Raw genomic sequence first — 6,554 nt, forward strand, 5'->3', positions numbered from 1 at the left:
GACTTCATATTCGATGTTATATCTGGTGTATGACAAGACATATCTGGTGCTCTCTAAAAATGAACAACGAGAGCATTTCTCATCTTTTCTCAAGTGAGTTAACTCTTAAATGTTTAGCTAAACATGTTAGAGTCTAGTTAGTGTTTTCAAAGTATTTTTAATTAATATTTTTTTGCTATTATATGTGCCACTTAGTCCTATATGCAATACATAAAATTCCAACACCTAGTGGCACTAGATGACTGAGTTATCTAATCGGACCCCTTATCCTAAATCTGATCACACACTCTTTTGCATATGGACCGGTAAAATAAAATACCTTAGCTTATACCATTACACTAAGCATTTGCATTTTGTTTTTTTCCTCTTTCTATGGTGAGCACTTGATCATTGTTTGTAGCTATCATCATCATTTTCATGACCGCCAATCTTGCGAAATCTTTGGATGTGGAGTTTAACCTATCTCATTCACAACATTTAGGCTAAAGATTAGTTCACTAGTTGTCTCAGTTAATAAAACCATATATAAAGCTTTCACTATGTATATACAATTTTTTTATAAATATTTATAGCTTTAAAGAAGGTTATTATAAAAATATATTCAACAATTTATCTAATAATACTAATTATGGACCATAAATATTATTATTTTCTTATATATTTAGTAAAATTTAAAAATCCTTGACTTTTGAAAAATTGAGAACGATATTTATTGTGGCACGGAGGAAGGAACAAAGAAGTTCAAAAAACACAGACATAAGAAGGAAGATGAGCGCTACTAGTGTTATCAACACGCGTGTGCGTTAAGGACGAAGATCCTGTGTCAATGTCATCGTGGACGTGGAGCCGTACGATGTACTATCTAGTGAAAACATCTTGAGTTTTGAAAATGGTACAGATTTATCGAACATTATAACACACTTCCAAAACTTTTATTAGTATTTGCAAATTTGGCACACGGATACTTCTGATTGGAGGTGTTATTTCCGGGTGCTGTTGTTCTCCTTTTATTTGCTCGAATGTGAAAGGAGAAGTTTGCAAACCAACAAAGGCGGAATGTGCACTACCGGAATCAATCGCTTTGCCGAGTGCCTGAAGCACTCGGCGAAGCCTTAAAAACACTTGGCAAAGGCTTTGCCAAGTGTGACACTCGGCAAAGAAGGCTCGGCAAACAGTGCATCGGCAAAGCCTTCTTTTCCGAGTGCTTTTTCTCGGGCACTCGGCAAACCTCTTTGCCGAGTGCCAGAGAGCACTCGGCAAAGAAAAGCGGCCGTTACGGCGCCGGGTGACGGAGACGGCGGCTTTGCCGAGTGTCCCTGGTGACACTCGGCAAAGAAGTTATCTTTGTCGAGTGTCTTCCAGGCAGCACTCGGCAAAGAATACATCTTTGCCGAGTGCCACTTGGGACACTCGGCAAAGAGCCCGCCAGAGAGGGTCCCCATGTCAGGCTCTTTGCCGAGTGTTCTGTGCGGCACTCGGCAAAGCCGACCTCTTTGCCGAGTGCCAGCGACATAACATTCGGCAAAGAACCTAAGTCGGTGTCAGGTCTGTGTTCTTTGCCGAGTGTTATGACCCTGACACTCGGCAAAGCGCCTCTTTGCCGAGTGTTACACTCGGCAAAGTGACAAGTATATACCTTTTTTATTTGTTTTTTGTATTTCATCCACACAAACAGAAGATATCACATATATATCACATATATACATCACAGATATCATCACAGACATAAATAGCCATTACAAACATAAAACCGTCACCACAAACATAAATATCCATCACAAACATAAGTGTTCAACACAAGTATCAAACACAAACATAAGTCTCAAACGTCGCAAGGTCTCACATAAGTATCAAACACAGACATAAGTATTATACATAAGTTCTGAAGTCTAAAACAATGAAAACACAACACTCATGGAGGTGGGCGGTTTGACCGGGGCTGCATTGGGCTGAACCCTTCCGGAGGGTTGTTGGATGCCGCTCCAGATTGGCCCTGCACAGAGAAGAGATTGCATGTTTTATACCAGATGCATTACAAACATCTAACTACAATTTTGATACTCACAGGAGTGTGAAAGAGAGCAGGGTCAACTGGAGGGAACAATGGAGGTGGTGTAGCGATGCCCTGTGCGGCGCCAAGGCTCTGCATGTACTGGAACATCTCCGCCATCCTCTGATGATCTGCCCGGCGCTCCGCCTCCCGCTCCGCCATCATCCTCGCCTCCATCTCGTGACGTTCCCTCCTCTCTTCTTCTAGTTGGGTCTGTAATATTACAAGCCAACGTTATAGTAACTCAAAGAGTAGGTATATAACTCAAGGAAGGACAAGTTACAGAAGCACTAACCTCGAGTTGTTGTATGCGATGCTGTGAGCTATCGTGCCGAGGTCGTACGCGAGCCCGTGCTCCTTGCTCTCACCTGAGACAGAGTGGGAGTGGAGGACGAGTCGATTGCCCCGTCGGCAATCCAGTGCCGCCCATGTCTCTTGCCTCCTCCGACCCTCATGAGCACATCGGGGTCGATTGGCTCGATGCTCGGATCATAGTCTGGGCCATGGACCTCCTGCGCCATGGCGGTGTAGTCATGGAGGCAGCTGTAGACGGCGGGGTTGGTGTAGGCCTCGGGCCCGTCATCCGGGTTGTAGGTGACGTCGGACGTGGCCTTACCCTTATGGGCCATAGCATAGGCCGAGAAGGTGGAGCAAGGCCTGCCACCATGTGACGCCGACTGCAACGAAAACCAACGAGATAGTTAGAAATAATATCTAACTTAGTGCTATATATCTAAATAAAAAAGGTGGCATACCCATGCTTCGGCATATTGGCCCAGGCTCCGGCTGCCTTGGTGGTGGGAGGGGCCTTGCATCATCAAACGCCGTTCCCGGCTAGCTGTGTGCGCCTCGTCCCACTCAGCCGAACACCACCTATCCACCATCTGCTCCCAGCACAGAGGATGTGCGGCGCACCAATGTGGAATCATCTACAAAGTAAACACGTAAAGTGCATATCAGAAGATAAAATAAAATTCATGCATGGAGTACTGGTACCAAACATGCATGACTTTACCTACAGGTACTACTCCCTGGTCAACGACATGGTTCGGGCTTGAGGTTTGGTCACCTTCTCCCCAAGGACGGAGCCGTGGTAGGTGATGATGGCCTGGATGCGGGCCTCATAGTGCATGTCCACGACGAGCTTCTTACAGCTCGTGGTGGCCACCACATCCGCCCTAGCCTCGTATCCAGCATCGCATCTGAAGAAATCCTGCATATAAAAACGATGTTTCCATACATTATTTCAAGAATTTGCAACGAATGCGACATATTTTACATTATACTAAGACTTACCCACAGCTCTTGCTTTACCCGCTCCGCCTTGTTATTGAATTCCCTGTCGTCCCGGTCTACTGCATCGGGGGCGACGGCGTAGTGGTCGAAGGTGAAGGCTGGGCCTGTCACTCCGGCGTACTCCACAAGTCCAGGGAAGTGTTCCCTGCACAGCAGGCCGAGGATGTTATTGGGGGGGGGGGGCGACGATGACCCCTAGCATAATCCAAAACCGTCCAAGACCTATCCAAGTGATAAATAAAAAGTGTTAGTTTATATTATGATTTTGAACACATAATATGAACAAGAATGAAGAACATAAAGTTACATACCTCTCCCCTTCCGGCCGAATCAGCGGCCGTCTGTCCCAAAGTATGGGACGCGGCGGGAGACTCGCGGGGCCTCGCAGGTAGATGCTCCTCGAACTAGAGCCGCCTGAACCTGAGGCGTCCTGCTGCTAGTCGTCGTCGTCCTGCTGCTGGTCGTCGTCGTCCTGAGGCGCCGCCTGCTGCTACGCTGCCTGCTCTGCCTCGTCCTGCTGCGCTGCCTGCTCTGCATCGTCCGCCGTCCTACTCCTCCTCCCCCTCCTCCTCCTCAGGAAACCGCCCACCATATTTGTCCAACAACCTGCAATTAAGAGTAAACAAATAAGCACATATAAAAAGATGTATTTAAAAACAGGTGCAAAATAAAAAGTCATATAGCATTACATCGATTAAAAATAATCTTCATATGTGTCGGTGAAAGGGAATTAGGCTTACACCTATTTCCTAAATGATTTTGGTGGTTGAATTGCCCAACACAAATAATTGGACTAACTAGTTTGCTCTAGTGTATAAGTTATACAGGTGCCAAAGGTTCACACTTATCCAATAAAAAGACCAAGAATTGGGTTCAACAAAAGAGCAAAGGGATAACCGAAGTGTGCCCTGGTCTGGCGCACCGGACTGTCCGGTGCACCACCGGACAGTGTCCGGTGCACCAGGGGACTTCACGCTGAACTCCTCACCTTCGGGAAAATCCAGAGGCGCTCCGCTATAATTCACCGGACAATGTCCGGTGTTCCAAGGAAGAGCAGCTCTAGAACTCGCCAGCTTCGGGAATTCGCAACGGCTAGTCCGCTATAATTCACCGGACATGTCCGGTGTACACCGGACTGTCCGGTGTGACATCGAAGCAACGGATATTTCGGCGCCAACGGCTACCTGCAGCGCATTAAATGCGCGCCAGCACGCGCAGAAGTCAGGCACGCCCATACTGGCGCACCGGACACTCTAAAGTACATGTCTGGTGTGCCACCGGACATCCAGGCGGGCCCAGAAGACAGAGCTCCAACGGTCGGAACCCAACGGCTTTGGTGTCGTGGCTGGCGCACCGGACATGTCCGGTGTGCACCGGACTGTCCGGTGCACCATACGACAGTCAGCCCCACCAAACGGCTAGTTTGGTGGTTGGGGCTATAAATACCCCCAACCACCCCACATTCATTGCATCCAAGTTTTCCCACTTCAACTACTTACAAGAGCTCTAGCATTCAATTCTAGACACACCCAAGTGATCAAATCCTCTCCAAACTCAACACAACACCCTAGTGATTAAAGAGAGAGATTTGCTTGTGTTCTTTCGAGCTCTTGCGCTTGGATTGCTTCTTTTCTTTCTCAATCTTTCTTGAGATCAAACTCACATGTAATTAAGGCAAGAGACACCAATTGTGTGGTGATCCTTGCTGGAACTTTGTGTTCCAAGTGTTTGAGAAGAAGAAGCTCACTCGGTCCGAGGGACCGTTTGAGAGAGGGAAAGGGTTGAAAGAGACCCGGTCTTTGTGACCACCTCAACGGGGAGTAGGTTTGCAAAAACCGAACCTCGGTAAAACAAATCCATGTGTCACACTCTTCATTTGCTTGCGATTTGTTTTGCGCCCTCTCTTGCGGACTTGATTATATTTCTAACGCTAACCCGGCTTGTAGTTGTGATTAACTTTGTAAATTTCAGTTTCGCCCTATTCACCCCCCTCTAGGCGACTATCAATTGGTATCAGAACCCGGTTCTTCATTAGAGCCTAACCGCTCGAAGTGATGTCGGGAGAACTCGCCAAGAGGGAGATGGAGACCGGCGACAAGCCCGCTACAAGCCATGGGTCAACTTCATCGGAAGAGTCCCGCAACAAGAGGAAGGAGAAGAAAAACTCCTCCAACAGAGGGAAGGGGAAGGAGAAGAAATCCTCTTCCCACAAGTCGGATCGGAGAGGTGACAAACACAAGAGGATGAGGAAAGTGGTCTACTACGAGACCGACTCTTCATCACCATCAACCTCCGACTCCGACGCATCGTCCGTAACTTCCAAGCGCCAAGAGCGCAAGAAGTATAGTAAGATTCCTCTACGCTATCCCCATATTTCAAAACGTACTTCGTTGCTCTCCGTTCCATTAGGCAAACCACCGGCTTTTGACAGTGAAGATTATAATATGTGGAGTGACAAAATGAGGCATCATCTAACCTCACTCCACACAAGCATATGGAATGTTGTTGAGTTTGGTGTACAGGTACCATCCGTAGGGGATGAAGACTACGACTCGGACGAGGTGGCCCAAATTCACCACTTTAACTCCCAAGCCACTACTATACTCCTCGCCTCTCTAAGTCGAGAGGAGTATAATAAGGTGCAAGGGTTAAAAAGTGCGAAGGAAATTTGGGACGTACTCAAGACCGCGCACGAAGGAGAAGAGTGACAAAGATCACCAAGCGGGAAACGATCGAGGGGGAGCTCGGTCGCTTCATGCTTCACCAAGGGGAGGATCCACAAGCCATGTACAACCGCTTGAAGACCTTGGTGAACCAAGTGCGCAACCTCGGGAGCGAAAAATGGGATGACCATGAGATGGTCAAGGTTATTCTTAGATCCCTCGTATTTCTTAACCCTACACAAGTTCAATTAATTCGAGGTGATCCTAGATATAAGCTAATGTCTCCCGAGGAAGTCATAGGAAAATTTGTGAGCTTTGAGCTAATGATTAAAGGCTCAAAGAAAATCATCAAGCAAGGCACCTCCTCCACACCCGAAGCACAACTGGTCGCATTCAAGGCGACGGAGGAGAAGAAGGAAGAGTCTACATCAAGTAGACAACCCATCGACGCTTCCAAGCTCGACAACGAGGAGATGGCGCTCATCATCAAGAGCTTCCGTCAAATCCTCAAGCAAAGGAGGGGGAAGGACTACAAACCCCGCTCC

Source organism: Zea mays, chromosome 9 (assembly GCF_902167145.1).
Source record: "Zea mays cultivar B73 chromosome 9, Zm-B73-REFERENCE-NAM-5.0, whole genome shotgun sequence".
In the NCBI taxonomy this organism is placed as follows: Eukaryota; Viridiplantae; Streptophyta; class Magnoliopsida; order Poales; family Poaceae; genus Zea; species Zea mays.